Source organism: Castor canadensis, chromosome 9 (genome assembly GCF_047511655.1).
Source record: "Castor canadensis chromosome 9, mCasCan1.hap1v2, whole genome shotgun sequence".
NCBI classification, from domain to species: Eukaryota; Metazoa; Chordata; class Mammalia; order Rodentia; family Castoridae; genus Castor; species Castor canadensis.
In genome coordinates, this window is record NC_133394.1 from 118,004,698 (window position 1) to 118,029,556 (window position 24,859).

At 34.2% G+C, this 24,859-nt stretch overlaps 1 pseudogene; it reads right to left on the reverse strand.

Moving 5' to 3' along the window:
- Positions 1 to 1,887: 1,887 nt before the first annotated feature.
- On the reverse strand, positions 1,888 to 2,956 carry LOC109674776 (large ribosomal subunit protein eL15-like; annotated as a pseudogene).
- Between the last annotated feature and the right edge of the window lie 21,903 nt (positions 2,957 to 24,859).

Consider the following 24,859-nt stretch of genomic DNA (forward strand, 5'->3'; position numbering starts at 1 on the left):
CAAGCTTTATTGCAATAATTCTTCCAACTGCTATGGACATATTTTTCCACTATCATTCAAGAAATGGTCAAGCATATATACATACTATTTATTTGTTTGAGTAAATGATGCAAGTATTGAAAATTTCCATGAAATTTTTTATATGACTTTCAATGGCCCTCAGTCTAGAATGCTTATCAATTTAAAATTTTTCACATGGTATACATTGCAAGCTATACTTGCAAGTTTCTTTGTGATAGAAATTGTAACTGAGCACAGAACAATTCAGCTAAGTTTTTAATAAAAATTATTATTTTCAGTAGAAGAGAAATGATGTAGGCAACCATTTTGAAATGTCCTAAATAGAAGGCTGCATGTTGTTCTTTTTCTCTTTTCCCTTTCCATATTACTGGAAAGAAGAAAGATTTTGAACATGGAGACAAGGAGACTTGTCTTAATAGCAATAAGATTGAAGAGATCTGAATCCTATATTCTATTTGACAATAGGGAAACAAAAAAAGTCACCATATTAGAACAGCATTTTTACAGCACCCCATACTGTATAATAACTAATATATAAGATTATCCAAGTATGTTTTAATTTAATGTAGATGGAAAACAACTCATTAAAACCAGATTACTACTGAGATATCCAGAAAGTTCTTATAAGTATTTATCTGTTATATTATATTAGTTTGCTTCAAATGCAAGTGAAATAGGAGAGTAACCTCAGCCAAATGGTAAAGTAGGAAGCCTGATGTCCTTCTTTTATCCATAAATGCATTGATTTTATAATATGGACACATTCTTTTTGTAAGAATTCCAGAAATTAATTGAAAGGCTCTTGTATCTTAGAAAAATGTGAAATCAAATTCAATAAAATTAACCCCCCTTGCACAGTCATATGTTCAGCAAAGAGCCCATTCACCCAACCTTTCCAGTAGGGGGAAGGGGTCACCTCATGAACCACAAGTTTCCAAAGGTGGTTTATCATGAAGCTTTTCTCTTTGTAGTCATGAAGCTCTAATGGGATGGGAACATTTTAAGTCCTTAAAAGAAAATGAAGATTGTGACTTGGGCATGAAAATGCCATAGATACTCTATCTCCTTGGATAGGGAAAGTATTAGCAGGTGAAAAAAAATAAGAGTTCTTAAGTATATTATGTGGAAAGAAAGAGTTGGTCCACACATCCACTGTTCCAACTTCTCTGGGACTATTAAAAGAACTAGACTCTGCCTCATTATACATAAGCAGAATAGATATCCCTCCTGTAACACACAACTACACCTTTCAGCACTTATTGTACAGAAGAAAATTTCCAACTCTGAGTTTTACCCTGGGAAGGAATAATCAGTCCCCGTGTTCAATATTTCAACTTCTCTGAGGCTTCCCAAAGAACTGCATCTGTCATGTCACTCTTGGAGATCTTGCAGAGTTTACTAGGTATGTTTGGGGAAAATGGAGATAGAAGATTGGACTGATAGATGCCATATTTTCTACCTCACACTCTGTCCTGACCTTAGTACAAAATCAACAAAAACTATAGCTGCTTATTTTCCTTTTGGTGAAGAAGAGTTAGTATTATTCCTTGGAATCTCTGCTGGGTTGATTGGTGAGGGACTTCTCTGGTACCATGTCAGTCAATGAAAATGTGGACAGAAAGTTACTCTGTCTAATGTACAGACAAAAGCATATAGAAGAGAGAAAACAAAGATGTTCCAAAAATGAACAAGGTAAGTCTTCAGATGCAAATATTAATGAGACTGAATGACATTATTTACATGACAAAATTCAAAATAATTGTTATGAAATGCCCACTGAAGTCACAAAAAGACTACAAATACATTCTTTTTTTTTGGCTGTCCAAAATTGTTTGTTAGGTATGAATTTTACAAACATTACTTTTATTAGCAGTAATGGTGGAGGTGGAGAGTATTGTACCTTCTCCAGTTGCACGGTGGGAACCACCAATGGTGTGTGGAACTTGTGGCCCTTTCCAAGGCCATGACGACTCTTGCAACCTGCACGTGTCATCTCCCACGCATCTCCCTGTGCTTGTGGACTGGTTTGGTTATCCACTGGGTGTCTGGATTTATTCTGCTAGCCTTATGGAATGGATCAATAGGGATGACCCTGAAGAATTTGTATGTGGAATCTTCACCAACTCAGTAAGGATTCAGGATTCTCAGAGCCCCACAGTGATGTCCATCTTGCTCCTTGACCACAGACTGAAGGCTTCGTGCAAACTTCAGCTGGTGGACACCATGATGGATAGGCTTGCCATAAGTTGCACCCCTAGGAACTGGGCATTTGTGGCCACCATGGCACACACGAATCCTGTATGTGACATGACCTTGCTTGGCTTTGGCAGGCTGGTGGGGCAGGGAGCCCTGTGCAGAGCCCAGAGCTGGCAGGGCTGCCTGCAGTGCACCCTCATCAGAAAGCACAGCACGTCCTTCCAACTGCTTCTTCCTCCACAGCTCCTGGATGTACTTGTATTCACCATCTCAGCCTACCTGATGGTTGCTGCCAGAAGGCAATGATTCATCTTTCACTGCACTTTTTTAAAAACTCTCCCCAAATTCAGTGCCTTAGCAAACCTGTTTAGCTCTATGTGCCTTTAAAATAGGTCCACGTAGTTAGGTTTAGAAGCGTGAGCCACCAGTGCCTGGCTGTGACAAATATTAATATGAAGATTCCAAACTATAAATACATCTTGGATTACTTCTCCATTTTTTTTGTTTGTTTGCAGTACTGGAATTTACTTCTCCAATTTTTGGTTCTTGAAAGTATTTTTTTCAATCTAGTATTTCTGTTGATTGAGGTTTATACAGCTTTAGTTCCATGTAGAATAAAGTTCTCCCTTCTCAGTATACACATGCACAATCACGGCACAGAACAGGTCTAATACCTCAGAAAAGATCCTTTCTGACCCTTTGCAGTCAACTCTTGCCTTACCACAACCCCAGGAAGCATTTATGTTAGCCCAAGTTCATGGACAGCAGGAGCAGGGGGAGGGGGGAGGGAGATGGCCCGATAATGTATGCACATATGAATAAATAAGCAAACAATTTAAAAAGGCAGGGAACACATTCTCTCTCTCTTACTCTCAACTTCTCTGGGGTACTGGAACTTATCTCCCAACCCTCTGGTATTAGCTGGGGATTCTTGTTACCAAAGTAGTTTTTTTGAACCACTGTTACTGGGGATGTGGCATAAGTGGTAGTGTACCTGCCAAGCAAGCATGAAGCCCTGAGTTCAAATCTCAGTAGTACAAAAAAAAAATCAGAGCCAACCATGGCACATCATCTGAAGTCAAAAATTGCTTCAGGTCTAAGTTTTTCTACCTCTTTGGACAATGGAGTTTGCTTTGTGTGAGATGCCAAGACCAGGTGTGAAGAAGAAAGACTGAAGTATCAGAAGATGCACATGGGTAAGCTCACGTTCACAGGCTTGTCTATGGAGGGTATGGGGATATACTATCCCTTTGCCAGCAATTTACTCATCAGGAGGGCCGTTTCTATGCAATGATCGGTTCTGCCTTCCTTCCTCCCTTATCTAATGCCCTTGTGATTAAATGGAGCCCAGCTTGCTTCAGTTATTCCTAAAAGACGGTACATAGCAGTTCTCAGATTTAAGTATATTTAAGCTTTTCAATGAGAGCTGCATATTGTTGATCTGATTTTCAGAAAAAAAAGCAAATATTCTAGAACCTGGACGCTTGATAGTGATCCCTTAAAAACGCCCTGGAATAGATAAGCTAAAAGATGTTTAGAAGAAAAGCAAACAGTATTCACTAGGAATTTAGTTCATAAATAGTTACTGCAGGTTAACTTCCTTTATATTTATCAGACTGGCTCTCAGCAATTGAAGTAACTCTCCAACAACATATATTAAATTTGATTTTTTTTTAATTCATGGTTGTATGTTGAGATCAACCAATTGTGACACTCCTTACCCATACCTCTGCTTTTCAGTACCACTTTGTTGCTCTTATCCAAGTGTTCTATGAGAATAAAGCATCTTATTTTTTATTTTATTTATTTTTTTAATTTTTATTTTTTTATTATTCATATGTGCACACAATGCTTGGGTCTTTTCTCCCCCCTGCCCCCACCCCCTCCCTTACCACCCACTCTGCCCTCTCCCTCTCCCCCCCACCCCCTCGCTACCAGGCAGAAACTATTTTGCCCTTACCTCTAATTTTGTTGAAGACAGAGTATAAGCAATAATAGGAAGGAACAAGGGTTTTTGCTAGTTGAGATAAGGATAGCTATACAGGGAGTTGACTCACATTGATTTCCTGTGCATGTGTGTTACCTTCTAGGTTAATTCTTTTTGATCTAAACTTTTCTCTAGTTCCTGGTCCCCTTCTCCTATTGGCCTCAGTTGCTTTTAAGGTATCTGCTTTAGTTTCTCTGCATTGAGAGCAACAAATGCTATCTAGTTTTTTGGGTGTCTTACCTATCCTCATACCTCCCTTGTGTGCACTCGCTTTTATCTTGTGATCAAAGTTCAATCCCATTGTTGTGTTTGCCCTTGATCTAATGTCTGCATATGAGGGAGAACATATGAATTTTGGTCTTTTGGGCCAGGCTAACCTCACTCAGAATGATGTTCTCCAATTCCATCCATTTACCAGCGAATGATAACATTTCGTTCTTCGTGGCTGCATAAAATTCCATTGTGTATAGATGCCACATTTTCTTGATCCATTCATCAGTAGTGGGGTATCTTGGCTGTTTCCATAACTTGGCTATTGTGAATAGTGCTGCAATAAACATGGGTGTGCAGGTGCCTCTGGAGTAACCTGTGTCACAGTCTTTTGGATATATCCCCAGGAGTGGTATTGCTGGATCAAATGGTAGATCAATGTTTAGCTTTTTAAGTAGCCTCCAAATTTTTTTCCAGAGTGTTTATACTAGTTTACATTCCCACTAACAGTGTGAGAGGGTTCCTTTTTTCCCCCATCCTCTCCAACACCTGTTCTTGGTGGTGTTGCTAATGATGGCTATTCTAACAGGGGTGAGGTGGAGTCTTAATGTTGTTTTACTACAATTACATTCTTTATGTGAGAAATTTACTTCAGATTTGAAGGTACACGTAGGCTGAGAATTGAGAGATGAAATAAGATATTCTACACAAATAACAACCAGAAGAGATTAGAGTTAACTACAATGATATTTGACAAAATACACTTCATGTCAAAATTTGTGACAAAAGAGAAAGATATTATATAATGATGAATGGTTCAATCACAGGGAAAATATAACAATTATACATTTTCACTTAACCAGACCCCTCAAATATATAAAGCAAGTTGATAGAACCAAAGGGAGAAATAGACCACAAAGAAATAATAGTGGAAAACTTCAATAGCTCACTTTTATCAATGTATGGAACATCCAGAGTACTGACCAATAATGGAAAAGACAAATTGAAGAAAACAACAACAAAAAAATCCCAACAGACATATACATAACATTCCACATGACAGTAGAAGAATTCATATCATTTTCAAGGGTACGTGGAGCTTTCTCCAGGATATGTCACTGTAAGTTCACAAAAAAACTCTTAACAGCTTTAAAAAGGTTGAAATAACACCAGGTACATTTATCGAACAAAATGGAGTGAAATTGAAAATTTGTAATGAAAGAAAAATGTGTAAATATGTGGAAGTAAAGCAATATCCTCTTTAACCACCACTGGGTCAAACCAGAAATAAAAATAAATAATTCTTCAAGACAAATGAAAACAAGAATTCAGGAATTGAAGGAGAGGGGATGAAGGAGAACAGTGGAGGGAGATGAATTAAAGTATGATAGATTTGACATATTGTAAGAACCTTTGAAAATACTCCAACTAACACAACAATAATAAATAAATAAGTAAACTAATTTAGAAAACCCATGACATACCATAACTTATGGAATACAGGGAAAAACAAAAACAGTATTAAGTGGGAATTTTGTTCCATTGAATGCCTAATCAAGGAGGAAAACAAGAACAAAAGTACCTAAGCCCAAAGTTTGCAGAAACAAAATAATAAAAGAATAGAAGTAAAACAGAACACAGAAAAATAATCAAAATAAATGAAACTAAGAGGTGGATTATTTTGAAAGGATAAGCAAAACTGGAAAAACTTCAGCTACACTAAATAGTAAAGAAAAGATGACTTAAAAATCAAACAAGAAGCCAGGAGTTGTTGGCTTACACCTATAATCCTAATTGCTCAGGAGACAGAGAACAGGAGGATCATGGTTTGAAGCCTCCCCAGGGAAATAGTTTTGAGACCCTATCTTAAAAATATCCCTCCCCAAAAAAAGTCTGGTGGAGTGGCTCAAGTGGTAGAATGTCTGCCTACCAAGTGTTACACCCTGAGTTCAAACACTAGTACCTCCAAAAAAGAACAAATAAGAAATGAAAGATTATCAATGTTATCATTGATAACACTGAAATAAAGAAGGTTCACCATAAGAGACTACTTTGAAAAATTATATGCCTACAAGCTGTATAATCAAGAAGAAATTGATAAATATCTTGCTATATATAACCTTCCAAGACTAGTTATATATACCTTGCCAATCATAAAGCACTAGAAATTATGAACAAACCTTAACTAGTGTGGATATTAAATCAATAATCAAAAGACTTTGAACAATGAAAAGAGGAGGACTAGATGGCTTTCTTGGTGAATTCTACCAATCACATTAAAAAGACTTAATGCCTAAGTGAAGCAATGGGAAGAAGAAAAAGGGATGGAAACCATTCTTCCCCCCAAAATAATTTAATACAAAATTCAGAGGGAAATGAAGAAAAAGGGTACCCAGTTCTGGACTCCAGCAAAACAAAGATAAATGACATCAAGAAAATCAAGTATGTCCACAAAAACACTCTCAAAGAAGAAATGCTGCAAGTAATCACTGAGAATTTCATGGAGAAGATACTAGACATAGTTAACTGAAACATACAAGATGCACTCAAGAAATTTGAAGACATCAAAAATAAAGAATATGAGAAGACAAAGAAACAAATACATGAGCTCATAGGAGCCCTAAATAAACACCAAAGTGAAACAGAGAACACCAAACATAGAGAGATAAATGAATTAAATATGAAAATAGATAATATTAAAGAGGAAGTGACCCATGACATGGAAAACCTCAGAATAAAGAATGAAACAGAAACACAAAACACAGTGGAAGGTCACTCCAGCAGACTAGCACAAGCAGAAGACAGAATCTCAGAACTCAAAGATAAATTAGAAATTAAAGGAAAAACTGAACAACTATTAGTCAAACAACTCAAGACCTGTGAAAGGAATATGCAAGAACTCACCAACTCCATCAAAAGACCAGACCTGAGAATCATGAACATTGAAGAAAGAAAAGAGGTCCAAGCAAAAGAGATTAGTAATATATTCAATAAAATAATAACAGAAAAATTCCCAAATCTAGAGAAAGTTATTCCCATTCATGTACAGGAAGTCTCCAGGACACCAAACAGATTCAACCAAAATAGAACTTCAACACGACACATTAAAACAAGCACAGAGAGCAGAGAAAAACTATTGAAGGTGGTAAGACAGAAAAAACAAATAGCATACAAAAGTAAACACACCAAAATCACAGCAGATTTCTCAACAGAAACCTTAAAAGCAAGAAGGGCATGGAGTGCAGTATTCTGGGCACTGAATGAAAATAACTTCAACCCTAAGATACTCTACCCAGCAAGACTATCATTCAAAATAGATGGAGCAATAAAAGTCTTCCACAATAACCAGAAACTAAAACAATATATGATCACGAAACCACCACTATAAAAGATTCTCTAAGGAATTCTGCACACAGAAAATGAAAGCAAACAAAACCAGGAGAGGGCAGGCAATACCAAACCACAGGAGAAGAAAAGACAAGGTATCAGAGAGTAGCATTAATTCAGATGCACAAAATCAAACCCTTAAACAACAAAAACATCTATAGGACAGGAATCACCACATACTTATCAATATTAACACTGAGTGTCAACAGATTCAACTCCCCCATCAAAAGACACTATTTGGCAAACTGTATTAAAAAGGAAGATCCAACAATGTGTTGTTTGTAGGAGACCCACATCATTGACAGAAGCAAACACTGGCTTAGGGTGAAAGGCTGGAAGAAGATTTACCAGGCCAATGGCTCCCGAAAACAGGCAAAAGTATCAATGCTTATCTCAGACAAAGTAGAATTCAAATATATATTGATCAAATGAGATCAATAAAGACACTTCATACCTATAAAAGGAGAAATACAATAAAAAGGAAATAACAATTATGAACTAATTTTCACCCAATCTTGTTCATCCAATTTCTTCAAACACACTTTTATGGACTTTAAAGCACTTATAGCCTCCAATACAGTGGTAGTGAGAGACTTTAATACCCCCCATCACCAAAAGATAGGTCATCCAAACACAAAATCAATAAAGAAATTCCAGAACAAAATAACACCTTATATCAATTGGACCAAGCTGATGTCTACAGAATATTTCATCCAACATCCACACAATATACATTATTCTTGGCAGATCATGGAACTTTCTTCAAAATAGATCATATCTTAGGGCACAAAGCAAGCCTCAGCTAATATAAGAAAATTGAAATAATCCCATGTGTTCGATCTGATCACAATGCATTAAAATTAGAACTCAGCAACAAAAACAACAGCAGGAAATATGCAAACAATTGGAAGCTGAACAACACATTGCTCAATGATAGGTAGGTCATTGAAAAAATAAAAGAGGAAATTATAAGGTTCCTGGAAGTTAATGAAAATGAAAACACAACCTACCAGAACCTATGGGACACAGAAAAGGCAGTCCTAAAAGAAAAGTTTATAGCCATGACTGCATATATTAAAAGGACAGAAAGATCTCAAATAAATGACCTAATGCTACATCTCAAACTCCTAGAAAAACAAGAACAAGCAAAACACAAAACAAGCAGAAAGAGAAATAATAAAAATAAGGGCTGAAATTAATGACATAGAGACCAAAAAAACCAAACAAAGAATCAATGCAACAAAAAGCTGGTTCTTTGAAAAAATAAACAACATTGATAGACCCCTGGCAAATCTGACTAAAATGAGGAGAGAAAAAAACCCAAATCAGTAAAACCAGAAACAAAAGGGGAGATAACACAAATATGACATAAATCCAGGGAGTCATCAGAGACTACTTTGAAACCCTATATTTCAATAAATTTGAAAATCTTGAAGAAATGGACAAATTTCTAGATACTTATGGCCCCTCAAAATTGAAACAAGAGAATATTAACCATGTAAACAGATCTATAACATGAAATGAAATTGAAGCAGTAAAAAAGAGCCTCCCAAAAGTTAAAGTTCAGGATCAGATGGATTCTCTACTGAATTGTATCAGACCTTTAAAGAAGAACTGATACCAACTCTCCTTAAACTTTTCCATGAAATAGAAAGGAAAGAAATATTACCTAATTCATTCTATGAAGCCAGTATTACACTCATCCCAAAACCAGACAAAGACACATCCAAAAAGGAGAACTATAGGCCAATCTCCTTAATAAACATTGATGCAAAAATCCTCAATAAAATAATGGCAAAACAAATTCAACAACACATCAGAAAGATCATACACCACGACCAAGTTGACTTCATTCCATTGATGCAAGGGTGGTTCAACATATGCAAATCTATAAATGTAATACCTCACATTAATAAAAGCAAAGACAAAAACCACTTGATCATCTCAAAACATGCAGAAAAAGGCTTTGATAAGATTCAACACCAATCATGATAAAAGCTCTAAGAAAACAAGGAATAGAAGGAATGTACCTCAACATCATAAAGGCTATATAGGACAAACCTATAGCCAACATCAAACTTAATGGAGAAAAATTAAAACTATTTCCCCTAAAACCAGGAAAGATGCAAGGGTGCCCACTGTCCCCACTCCTATTCAACATAGTCCTTTAATTCCTAGCCAGAGCAATAAGGCAAGAAGAAGAAATAAAAGAAATACAAATAGGTAAAGAAACTGTTAAAATATCCCTATTTGCAGACAACATGATCCTATACCCAAAAAACTCTGCCCAAAAACTCCTAGACACCATGAACAGCTTCAGCAATGTGACATGATACATCAATTTATAAAAATCATTAGCTTTTCTATACACCAACAATGAATAAATTTAGAAAAAATATATGAAAACAATTCCGTTTACAATAGCCTCAGAAAAAACCAAACACCTAGGTTTAAACTTAACAACGGATGTGAATGTCCTCTACAAGGAGAACTAAAAACCGCTGAAGAAAGAGATCAAGGAAGACTACAGATGGGGTAAAGATCTCCCATGCTCATGGATTGGTAGAGTCAACATAGCAAATATGGTGATACTACCAAAAGCAATCTACATGTTCAATGCAATTCAAATTCCAATGACATTCATCACAGTGATTGAAAAATCTACCCTAAAGTTCATTTGGAAACACTAGAGACCACTATTGGCCAATACTCAGTAAAAAGAGCAATGCTGGAGGTATCACAACACCTGACTTCAAATTATATTACAGAGCAATACCAAGAAAAACAACATGGTACTGGCACAAAAACAGATATAAAGACCAGTGGAACAGAAGAGAGGACCCAGATATGAATCCACACAGCTATGTCTACCTTATTTTTGACAAAGGTGCCAAAAAAATACGATGGAACATAGACAGCCTCTTCAACAAATATTGCTGGGAAAAGTGGTTATCTGCCTGCAGAAAACTGAAACTAGATCCATGTCTATCACTCTGTACTAGCATCAACTCAAGATGGATCAAGGACCCTTAATATCAGACCCCAAACTCTGAAGCTAGTACAGAAAAGAGCAGGGAATACTCTGGAAGCAATAGGTATAGGCAAGAACTTCCTCAATAGAACCCCAGCAGCTCAGCAATTAAGAGAAAGGATGGACAAATGGGATTACATAAAATTAAAAAGCTTCTGCACAACAAAATAAATGGTCACTAAACTGAAGAGACCACCCACAGAGTGGGAGAAAATGTTTTCTAGCTGTACATCAGACAAAGAACTGATAACCAGAATATACAGGGAGCTCAAAAAACTGAACCCCTCTAAAACCAATTAACCAACAAAGAAGTGGGCAACTGAACTAAACTGAACTTTTTCAAAAGAAGAAATTCAAATGGCCAAAAAAAACACATGAAAAAGCGCTCACCATCTCTGACCATAAATGAAATGCAAATCAAACCCACACTAAGATTCCACCTCAACCCTGTTAGAATAGCTATCATCAAAAATACCACCACAACAAATGTTGGCTAGGATATGGAGAAAAAGGAACCCTCACACACTTTTGGAAAACAATATGGAGGCTTCTTTAAAAACTAAACATAGATCTGCTATATGATCCAGCAATCCCGCTCCTAGGGAATGTGTCTCAGTTTACTCCATAGGCACCTGCACACCCATGTTTATTACAGCACTATTCACAATAGTAAAGTTATGGAAATAGGCAAGATGCCCCACTACTGATGAATGGATTAAGAAATTGTGGTGTTTTACACAATGAAATTTTACTCAGCCATGAAGAAGAATGAAATCTTGTCATTCACAAATAAATGGATGGAACTGGAGAACATCATCTTAAGCGAAGTTAGCCAAGCTCAGAAGGCCAAAAATCATATGTCCTCCTTCATATGTGGACTTTAGACCTAAAACAAATGCAGTAATATTATTGGTCATGGGTCACATACTAAAGGGAGAACACATACATGAGGAATAAGGAAAGGTAGGAAACCCAAAACTTGAAAGTGTTTGATGTGTCCATTGTAGAGGAGCTAATATAGTAATATTAAAACAACAGAGGTCAACATGAAAAGTGACTGGGAGGTAGTGAAGAGGTCTGGTAGAGATGAACCAATTTGGGTTGTAATACACATGTGTCTGGAAACAATGCTAAGAATCTCTCTGTATAGCTATCCTAAGCGCTATGTCTTTCTTATTATTGCTTATGTCCTCTCTTCAACAAAACTGTGGAAGAGGGCAGAACAACTTCTTCTTGCAAGAGAGGGGATGGGGGTCAGATGGTGGAGGCAGGGGGCACAGGGGAGAGATGTCCCAAACAATGTATGCACATATGAATAAATAAACAAATAAATAGAAATAAATAAAAAGTAAGGGAAATAATACCTTAGAATTAAAAAAAAAGAATTTAATGCTAATTCATATCAAACATTTGCAGCAGTTAAAAAGGAGGTTTATGAAGTGTCCTTTATCCAAATGCCACGGCCAAGTATAGCACAAGAAAAGAGTAGTTATGAATATCACTAATGAGAGTAGATGAAAAACTCCCTCAAGAAAATATTAGTAAACTTTAAATGACAACATATTAATAGGATCATATCTCATGACCAGTGGAATTTATTCTAAGATTCAAGGATAGCTCAACATATGTAAGTCAGTAAATACGACATACCACACAAACACAAAAAAGGATGTAAATTATATGACCATGTCAAAACATGTTGAAAAAGTGTCTGAGAAAATGTGACTAGAAATAGGTGGGATTTGCTCAATATAATAAAGACCATAGATGAAAATTCCACAGCTAAACTCATAGTAAACAGTGTAAAGTTGAAAGCCTTTGTCTAAAACCAGTAGCAAGATCAAAATTTCAATTTCTGTTCAACAGAGTGCTGGAATTTCAAGCCAGAGGAATTAGGCAAGAAAAAGAAATAAAAGGCATTCAAACTGAAGAGGAAAAAACAATATTGTACCTGATTCTGATGGTATATTTTTATATAGAGAGGACCCATTTTGGGAAATGAAATTTCAAAAAATTTAAAATTATGTTGCCATTGTGAAGAATAAAATTTAAAAGTAAACTTAACTAGATAGGTTAAAGTCTTGTATGCTTAAATTATGAAACATTGATGAAAAGAATAAAATATCTAGGAATAATCTTGACTAAGAAAGTAAAAGGCTACTAAAAATTATATGAAATTGATGAAATTATAGCAAAGGCAGAAAATGTAGAAAGATGCTCAATTTTCATTGATTAGGACCTCAAAAAACTTTAAAATATTCAACTACCAAAGCAATCTATAAATTCAATACATTCTCTATGAAAATCCCAATGAAAACTTTTACAGAATACAAAAATGAACTTCAGTTCTTATGGACCACAAATCATCAAATCAATCTGGAAAGAGACCAATGCTGGAGACATCATAATACTGATTTTAAAATATGCAAAGATATGATAATTTAAAAATTATGGTACTGACTCACATAAATATGCTAATGGAAGAGAATACAAAGCAGAAATAAATTTACACATATAAGGTCTGACTTTTGACAGAGCTGCAAAGAATTCACAATGAAAAAGTCTTACTTTTTTAACAGAAGATATTGGAAAGATTGAATACTCATATGCAAATCAAAATAGATTAAAAATGTAATTGAAACACTTGAAAGTATAATTTTCTTTTTTTCAAGCTAACAAGGTTTTTATTTTTACCAAATGTTTGAATAATTTCAATGTGAAAAATCTTTACATACATGTTATTAAAAGTCTCATAATCTGAGATGGGTGACAAAGGAACAAGAGATGAATGATATGAACCAGCGCTCCCACAGCTTCTCCATATTAGTCTCGGCCATGATTTTATGGGTATTTCAATCAAGATACAGGTGACAAAAAATCAAAATAAACAAGTAGGACTGCATCAGAAGTATAATGGGGAATGAGAATATGATCAAAGTAAATTATAGGTATGTATGGGAATGTTATGAGAAAACAACATACATGTAAAATTTAAGATATGCAAACAAAATAGCAAAATCAAAAGTTTTTCATAACTTATGCACCAATCAATAGATGGAAAAAACAACCTATGTAATAGAAGTATTTGAAAACTTAATTTACAATAGAAAATTAATGTTCAAAATATATAAAGAACATCTATAATTTAATGTCAAAAATAATAATTTAATTAAAAACTGGGGCAAGGACTTGAGAAGATTATAAGTGGAAGTATTCAATGCCACTAGTCATCTGGTAAATTAAAAACAATAATGTGATAATATCCAATATTATGTATATATATATATATATACATACATACATATATATGCTATGTTTGTTATGTACTACACACAGACAAAGAGACAAAGAGACACCAAGCATTGCAAAGCGTTTGAAAAATTGCAACTCTTGGTGTATTCATAAAATTACGAAAAAGAGGATAGAATTTCCTCAAAAATTAAAAATTGAACTATCATGTTATTTATGAATTCCACTTCTAGGTATTTAGTCAAAAGTCTGGAAACTAGGATACCAATGTGACACTAGCAGTCCTATATTTATTGTCGTGGTATTACTAACAGTAATGATGTGAGAGCAAATTAAATGTCTTTGAACAGATAAAAGAATTTGATGTATACCAACAGTGGAATGCTTTGCAGTCTTGAGAAAGAAATTCTACAATATGCAACAATATGAATGACACTTGAAGGCAACATGCTAAGTGAAATAATTTAATTATAGAAAGATAAATATTGCTTACCTTCACTTATATGAATTACCTGAAAACTGACAAATTCATAAAATCAAAGTGGAATGGTGTTTTCCAGGGTCTTGGTCAAGAAGAAAATAATTAATTGTGCATAAGCAAGATGAATAAAATCTGTAACATTATTTCAATAGTCCATAATATCTTATTTTAGACTTACAACTTCAAGAAGAGGCTCGATCTCATGCTAAGTGTTCTTACCAAAATGAAATTAAATTCAAAAGAAGAAGAGTACCATCATTCACACATTAACTATAAATAGAAAATAAACAAATTATATAAAGTTGGTCATTTTGAAAATTATGAATGAGCTTTTCTATTTTTTTTCTTCTTAAATATATGACCATCCTTCTTTTCTCACAGGGATACTTGTACTTTTTATTAATAGGAATGCAAAAGGAGGAGCATCATAATATACAATTTTTTAGCTGTAAAATAAAATCATGAATATAGAGTTTCAAAGTTTTTCATGACTGCACTTGCTAAACTTGCCAAAATTTCAAAATGTCTTTACCTTCCTTGATATCATTCAATTTAGCATTGAGCAATTGAACCTGGAGCCACAGAGTTCTCCAGAATGCAGAAGAAACATCTCTTCAAATAATTAAGGCTTCATTAAGGCAGAAAAGAAGAGGGATAAGATGAGGGGAAATAAAAATTGAAGCCCATTTCATTGGTGACAAAAGATTTTGAAAACAGATAATATCTAGAATTGGTTAATTTCCTTATATATTTTTTAAATATGATATTGTGACAATAGTAATTTATACTTCCCTCATTTACTTGGAGGGAATCATTTATTTATACATAACATGTAATCACTAAATTAATGTTAGTTTACTTATAGGTATTATAACATTCCAGCCATTATTTTAGGTCACCTGCAAGTGTGTATGTGTGTGCATGTGTGTGTGTGTATGTGTGTATGTGTGTGTTAATAGTCACTCATTCAACAAATATTTATTGAATTCCTCCATGGCTCATTGCAGTGTTTACATATAAATATTGACTTTGTGTAAGTCATATTTTGTGACAATGTTAAATTCTGTTACAGTATTGCATGAGACAGGTAGAATGATAATGCATTATTTTATCACAAGTTCCCTGAAAAATGACAGAGCCTAAGGCAAAAAATAAGGTGCTTACACTTTGTCAAAAATTGAAATCCTAGGGAAATACCAATGAGGGAAACAGGAGCAGGAGGCAGAGGAGCGCTTACAAACAGAAGGAACTCTTAAAGACCTGGCCATAGAATCTTTGGCAATAAAGTATGGGACAAAGGAGATCATTTATCTGCTGATTTACTTTTGTCCTTCATCTTTCGATATTTGCCCCACATATAGTGCAGTACCTGCCTAACATGTGCAACACCATAGGTTTGTTCCCAAGAGCAGCAACAGATAAAGAAAGCAAAACATTTGTTCATATAAAGCCTGTGCTCTATACTACACAGGAAACAGCTGACTTTGAATTTTCTCTGTGAAAATGTTAGAGGGACTTGGAGTTATTGACTGTGTTACAGTGAATATTGTTTCAAAATCCAGAAAGAGATGGCTTCATGGGAAGTCTTTAATATTTATGAAATTTCAAGTCTCATCTTACTTCTATAAGAATTCTTTATGCTTATAGGTATAATATAATTTTATACACATTGAATTGAATTTGATTTGATTTTCTGAAGACATTAATCTGAAAGTTATAACAAAATAATGAATGAGAGTACTGAAACAGTTACCTGGTTCTCTTTTTCCACAGGAAATTGTATTTTATGAATAACATAATTAGAAATTCTTATAACTCTGTAGGGGTAACCCAAGTTGCAATTAGCAACTGCCCTGTCAGAGTTCTGAACAGGTAATGAATGAAATGTAAGATGAACTCTCTTCATGGATATCAAAATTTGGGAACAAATATTACCCCCCAATAAAGGCATAGGAGTGCAAGCTAAAAGTGTATTGTGAGTAAAATCTCATCTGGCTACAAAGCAATAAAAGCTTCCCTACAATTTGTAAGTTGTGAAACAAAACAAAACAAAACAAAAAACACTGAGCCTTACAAAGATAATAAGGAAATAAATTATTTTTACAGAAATTTCAAGAATTTACTGACCACTTTTGAGGTATATTTGCCAAAATTGTATCCTTCTGATTCTCACACAAATGTAGAATGAATGTGTATCACATTTAGGTCATTAATACAGGGAGACTCTGTATGATGACAATAATTTTTCAAAAGGGGTTTTGACAGCTTAAATAAGTGCAGACACTGAAAAAAGGAAATTTCTGAATAAATATTAGTATTTTAGACACTAGGGTTATATGACTATGAAATTATACTCTTCAGGGTTGTCTGATATATTGCAAAGAGATGGTTCTTATCTTTATCAGCCAATAATCTATACAGTATCATCTTATTTTAGATATAAAAATGATAAAAATTTTAAAAAGAAATTCTAATTATAATTAAAAGCAAAATTGTAAATGTATCAGAGACAGTTTTTCTTAGGAAATTAAATAATTTTTAGATATTTACATCTTAACCTGAAAAGATGTGTGGTCAGTCATTGACCTGATTTTAAATTTCTAAATAGCTTTTTAACAGTTTCACAATGTAATAATTTTTCAATATTTTTAATTGAAAGTCATTTCTAAACTCACACATGGTTAAAGTGGAGCTGAGCTGTTTGTGGGGTCAAATGAGAGTGATATAACCAATGTACAATGTACAGCTATTGGGAATTGGAAAGATGAATCTCCCCAGGCAATGAATATTTGCTAATAAAAATGATTAAAAGAATATCACAAAAAAAGAAAATGAGAAACTTTGAGCTGTAAGGCTAGTAACTTCTCCATCTGTCACAAGTCTTTCCGTTTTCCAAAAATATTATCTTAACAATATAAGTAACCTCAAATTAGTGTCCAGTAGACAAGAGATAGTTTTTAAACCACAAATAATTGAAGGAACAAGGAATATATTATTAGAATAGCCAAAATTGAAATCAATCAATTTCTTGGAATTCTGTATCACCTCTTCTCCTTGGTTTTCCACTTTTAATCAAGTGTGGAAAATTTTTGAATTTAGTTTTTAACAAAAAGAGTAACTGTGAGTTTCTAAATTACACCCATGATATTAGTGTTATTGTGAGTTGGAGTGAAAAGAATAGTCCTGTAGCACTCCGTGTATGGGGACAGGCCAATGAATGAATGGATAGAGACTTTGGGCTTCAGTTAATTGACATGTGAAAATTACACAAGTGATTTCTGCTAAAATTAGATTTGTATAAATGTTTTGAAAAGTTTAAACTGGATTTTTTTTCAGAACAGAAGCATTCATATACCTTTCTATACAATCTTTTAATATACCAGGTGGAACATTTGAATTTAAGAATCCACTCTCCTAAAGCAGTAGTAGCAAATACCTACTCAATAGTTATACACGTTATTATGAACTTTTACTGACTGAGATGATTTTTAAAGCAATGCTTAGCATACTGTAGTTTATGATGAGAAGGGATTTGTGAATAATCAGGAGCGGATGTCATATCACATTGCATCCACCTCAAACTTTGCAAACATAATTTTTAAAAAAGGTCTGAAATCCCCTTAAATACATTTGCCTCTTTAGGGCATTTTCACAGCATTTTGAAAGGATAACAGAGAGACCTCCCCAGATAGAGAGGAATATAGAAAGTTCATTTTGGGTGAAGTTTTATAACTTCAATTCTATTAATACTTCAAGGACAGTAGGTTACATTCTAGAGAGCTCTAGATTTCCATCTGAAATGCTACAACTTCATATGGTAAGTACAGTAATCAAAACTCTTTTAGCTTGTTGAACACTTACTAAGATGTGAGATTGAAGCACCTCACAATTATATTTTTAAACCACTTAGAACATTCACATGATGATCAGATGAAGTTTTATCTGTTTTAATGCTAGACACCTTGTGATAGATTATTTGTTGGAATTTGGCTCCTAATATATTATTTCCACTACAGATGACAGTGATAAATAGTGCATATTGAACTGTGTAGCTTTTTAAATGAAAGGCAAAGCATTTTGAAAGCTGAATTAACATATGCCAGTGATTTTTCAAAATCCTTCAGAAAATGCTTAGTATTTTACATTGATGCATAACTATCCTTTCATTACTTCACTGGAATTTAAGAAAATTTATTTTCCATTAAAATGTGATGAAAAAGTTGAAAATATTAAATTGTTTTTATTAAACTTTGACATAGGCTTGATAAATGGATGTGTCAACTTATGCTGCCATGTCAACACAAAATAAGGCTTTGCTAATCATCTCTGAGCACACAGTCAAACTTGGTGTAAACGTGTCACTGACTTGGAATGTTACAGTTCTGCGACTATTTTTAAAATGAGGTCCTGGATATGTCTGTTCATATAAAGTTATACAGAGAGTACCCTGGTAGAGCCCAGATCTTTGTATTCAAAAAGATGGAAAAATGTAGATATCTATTCTTGAGGCACACACTTATTGTGTTTGCATCAAAATGCATTTAGAGATAAGCTTGTATTATACATGTGGTAAACCATTGTTGTGCAGTTGTCATTTGACTTTCATAGTTACAAAGATTTTGAGCAGATTTTAGATATTTTTATTCATCTGAATTTAAATATCCCACCACTGATGTAAGAATCTGACTCCCTGTCTGGGTGTGGTAGTGTATATTTGTAATTCTCACTACTAGAGAGGTAACATGAAGAGAATCATGGTTCAAGATCAGTCTGGTCAAAAATTATCAAGACCCCATCTCAACCAATAAGCCAGACATGGTAGTGTCTGCCTGTATCTGAAATTCCTCCAGGTACTCAGCTACATAGGAGACATAAGTAGGAAGATCACGGTCCTAGGTTATCTGTGGCAAAAACACAAGATCCTAACCAAAGAATAACCATAGCAAAAATGGTGAGAGGAGTGCCTGTGTCACAAGTGCAAATTTCTGAGTTCAAACCTAAGCACTGCAAAAAATAAGTCTTCATGTCCTAACTGCAAATGAGTCTGGGGAGTTAATGGGAGAGGTTTTTTTTTTAAATGGGTAGTTTTCATTTCCATTTTTTGTGATTTTTTTCCAAGAATTAACAAAATATACACTAAAACTACAATCACTTTGCTTTCTACCAAATCGTTAGCCTGTCCATGTGGTAGTTCTGAGTTTCTTCCATGTGTCTCATCATTCCTGGGTGATTCCCAATCCTCAACCCAAAAGGCAATCCCTCAAAGTGCCTCCAATTACTGTACCAGGAAATTTATTTTCTTTCTAACATATAGAGTGCCTTATCCTAATTTTAGGATTAATTTCTTTTTGGTAATTTTTGTCTGTCTAAATCTCTAGCCTATAATTTCCATAAAGGCAATGATTTAATTTCTCTCTTATGGAAGAGTGCATGGAGTCAAGGACATTAGGAAAAAGAAATTACAAGACAAAGATGGTAAGTGTTAGCAAACTAGATATCCTGTCTGATAGACACTGAAAAGATTTGACTTTTACTTGGAAAGAGATCAAAAGCAACTGGAGGGCATGATGGTACTCATGTTTAAAAGCTGATATGACTAATTTATTGTTGTTGTTAAATCAAATTTGCAGACAAGTAAGGATGTACAGATTAATGAAACCCAGTTAGAAAGCTTAGAAACATAGTATTATTTTGTTTACACTGGTCTTGTTTACTTTCTGTACATACAAATATAATCTAATCACTACATATGGGAGAAAACTCAACAAAAGGATATTGAAATATTCAACAATTTTAGTAGGCTTGAATAGTATAACATTTTTGACTGAAATATATTGTATATATTTTGTTTCACAGTTCAGATTATACTATAGCTATCATAGTATATAGCAATATCATTCTAATCAACGACTAGTATAGGAAATTTGATAAATCAGTAATTCAGAATAACTTCTTAAGCCACTAGCTATAAAGGGCTATGTATTTAGTACTCTTGTCCCTAATGATAGACATTCCTTAGACATAAACATGTACACCCCACCCTAACCATGCTTAAGGCATAATAGCTTTTTATCTATAACTCACTTTATTACATTTTCATTTGTAAAATAAGATGGATTATGGATTAAACATTTATCTGTAGAATATATACAGGAATCGGTATATTTTATTGAATTTTGCATGTCAGGTACTTCACAATCCTACCAGAATAGTTTAACTTTATTCTACACATGAGGAACGTTAGCCAGGCACTAGTGAAATCATGCCTGTAATCCTAGCTTCTCAGGAAGCAGAGAGGAGTAAGATTGCAAATAGATCACGAGGCCCTAGCTCAAAAAAAAAAATCTATCACAAAAAAGGACTGGTGGAGTGGCTCAAGGTATAGGCCCTGATTTCAAAAACCTCATGTACTTCCAAAAGAAAAAGAGGAATATTAGGATGATAGTAAGGAGAGCATATGCATATGAATTTAACTAGCAAAATTTGGGAGATTTTAACTACATTCTCTCTGCTCCCATACATATACTAAATTCCTAAATAAAACAGGGCTTTAAAATTAATAAAGAGGTCATAATCATATTCTTGGTATTATTATAGATATTTAGAAACCATTTCCCTTGATTTCCCTCCATGAAAAGCTAAACTTTTAAATTTATTCAAGAAAACTACTTCATAAAGAAGAAAGTGCATTGATCTCTTTATTAAAACAAGGCAATATGAGGTCAAACCATTTAAATGAATTAAACACAGGTCTTGAAACTTTTCTCATATTTCTATTTTGTCTTAACCTATCATTTAAAATAGATATACTTGTCCTTCAACCCTCCAAACAGCAATACAAACTAAAGAAAATTATGAGTCTGCAAATGTGGTCTCCTTGCATGTGCATACTTGAAAATATGCATTGTCCTCCAATTCTAATATCATTTTAAATATAGATTGATATATTTTGTCAACAGTACAATCATTGATCTTGCCAAAGTTATTTTGAATTTTTAAACATAAGTATAATCTCTCAGCAATATACTGTGCATAAGTGTTCAATATTTAGACACAGATTTTCTTTACATGTACCATTCAGCATAGTCATATACTTTTATTATGCATCAGTATATAACAAGTTATATAGTTTATTTATATAATTTCGAACTTTCATGTTTTATACCTAAAGATACTTAAATGGATAGCTCTTAAGTGTTCAGGGTGATAGTTTTCAGATTTTTGTATAAATATAAACCAAAAGTGAAATTTCCAGTCATCTAAGAAAGTTCCCATAAGTCTGTTTCTGGTTAATTTCTGTCATTACCAAGTAATAACTTTTTCCTTGTTTCTCATGCCTAGGGAATTTTTTCATCTTTCTTTCTATTTCATATCAAAGGATTTATATGATAATATTTTCTATATAATTTCTTTTGTTCACTATGTTTTTCAAATTAATTCATGTTGCACTACGTGTGATTCAATAATTTCTTATTTGTTACCTATGAATATAGCACTAGTTTGCCTGTACATATTTGGGGAAAATTTTGTGTGGGGGATGGAGGAGGCTACAGATTTGTAGAGCATGCAAGGAAAGTGCTCTACAATAAGTGACACTCCAGCTTCTGAGAAAACATTTTATTTCTCCTTCAGTAGAGAGGAGAATTGCTGAATTTTATATGTGATTTTAGTGTTTCTAAAAGTTAAGTCACAGTCCAATTTGTAGTAATATTTCATGTTTACATGAGAGTTATTCCAGATTTTCCAAAATGAATAGCTAAGAATGAGTATAATATTTCAACTTCAAATCATGCTCCTGAAATTTTAACAGAATTTATGTATAGCTGCACCATTACTGCTGGGAATTGTACTGATAATCCATGCAAACATGTTATTGCTAAATAATCTTTGTAAATTTCCTCATTAATAGTTAGTCTCAGGCTGGGGAAGTGGCTCAAGTGGTAGAACATAAGCTTATCAAATGTGAAGCCCTGAGTTCAAATCCAGATTCCACAAAAAATATTCGTGTCAGACAGACTTGCTGGCATACATCTATAATCCCAGCACAGATCAGGAGTATCAAATCTCAAGCCCAGTTGAGGCAAAAAGTTATCAAGAGCCCATCCTGACAAATAAGTTGGACATGGTGTCTGTTATTCCAGCTATGCAGAAAATAGAGGTAGCAGAAGCATGGTCTGAGACCAGCCCTAGGAAAAACTCAAAATCCTGTCTGAAAAATAGCTGAAAGCAAAAAAGGCTGGAGGCATGCCTCATGTGATAGAGTGCTTTGTCTGGCAAGTATATATCCCTGAGTTCAAGCCCCAGTCCTGCAAAAAAAAAAAAAAAAAAAAAAAGAAAGAAAAGAAAAAGTAAGAAAGAAAAACAACTGAAAAAAGAGCTAGATTCAGTATGTGATCTAAAATTAAACAGCATATTTAATCTAAAACTACTGGTAGCTTTAGATGAATGATCAAAATAAATTATGCTTCCACTAAAATTTTTTGGTTTATACAATAAAAAATACCATGGCATCAGCACAAAAGCAAATATGAAGTCCAGTGGAACAGAAGAGAAGACACAGATATGAAGCCACACAGCTATGCCCTCCTTATTTTTGACAAAGGCACCAAAAAACAAACAATGGAGAAAAGACAGCCTCTTCAACAAATGTTGCTGGGAAAATTGGTTATCTGCCTGCAGAAAACTGAAACTAGATCCATGTCTATCACCCTGTACTAGTATCAACTCAAAGTGAATTAAGGACTTTTTAATAGCGGACCTGAAACCTTACAGTTAGTACAAGAAAGATCAGGGAATACTCTGGAAGCAATAGGTGTATGCAAGGATTTCCTCAGTAGAACTCCAGCAGCTCAGCAAGTAAGAGAAAGGATGGACAAATGAGACTACATGAAATAAAAAAGCTTCTGCACAACAAAATAAATGGTCTCTAAATTGAAGAGACCACCCACAGAGTCGAAGAAAATGTTTGCTAGCTATACATTAGAAAAGGACTGATAACCAGAATATACAGGGAGCTCAAAAAACTCCCAAAAAAATCAATGAACCAACAAAGAAGTAGGCAACTGAACTAACAGAACTTTTTCAAAGGAAGATCCAAATGACCAAAAAAACACATGAAAAAATGCTCACCATCCCTGGCCATAAAGAATAATGCAAATCAAAACCACAGTAAGATTCCACCCCACACCTGTTAGAATAATTATCACCAAGAGCACCACCATCAACAAATGTTGGCAAGGATGCAGGAAAAGGAACCCTCATGTACTGCTGGTGGGAATGTAAACTAGTACAACAACTTTGGAAAACAATTTGGAGGCTTAAAAAACTAAACACAGATCTGCCATATGATCCAGCAATACCACTTTGAGGGATATACCCAAAGGAATGCAACTCAGATTGTTACAAAGGCACCTGCACACCCATGTTTATTGCAGCACTGTTCACAATAGTCAAGCCATGGAAACAGCCAAGATGCCCCACTACCAACGAATGGACTAAGAAAATGTATTTATACTGAATGGAATTTTGTTCCGCCATGAAGAAGAATGAAATTTTGTCATTCGCAAGTAAATGGATGGAAATGGAGAACATCGTCTTAAGCAAAGTTAGCCAGTCCCAGAAGGGCAAAAATTGCATGTTCTCCCTCATATGTGGATTACAGACCTAAAACAAATGTAGTAATATTATTGAACATGGGTCACATGCTAAGGGTAGACTGTGCACAGGAGGAATAGGAAAAAGGAAGGAAACCTAAAACTTAAATGTAGTTGATATGCTCACTGTAGAGGAGCGAATATAGCAATCTTAAACTGGCAGAGGCCACTGTGGGAAGGGGACTAGGAAGTCATGAAGAGGTCTGGTAGAAATGAATCAAAGTGGGTTTAATACACATGTGCATGGAAGTAACACTAGGAATCTCTCTGTATAGCTATCTTTATCTCAAACCAGCAAAAACTCTACGTCTTTCTTATTATCTCCCATGTTTTCTCTTCAACAAAATTGGAGAACAAGAATATACACATGTAAACACATTGTATTCACATGTAGACAATGTATACACATGTAAACAATGTATACACATGTGAATAAATGTAAAAACAATAAAATCAAAAAAGAATAAAGAAATTTGTTTTATTAATCTTATTATAAATATATTTTTAAGATAGTCACTAACATACTAGTAAATGCCTTTGTAATAAAAATGATTGCAGTGGTTTATTTCCTTTAATATTAAATTTTAGTAAATATTTAAGGAAGAGGGAGCATAATTAGGCAAGCAAAAAGAGTCATCAAATGT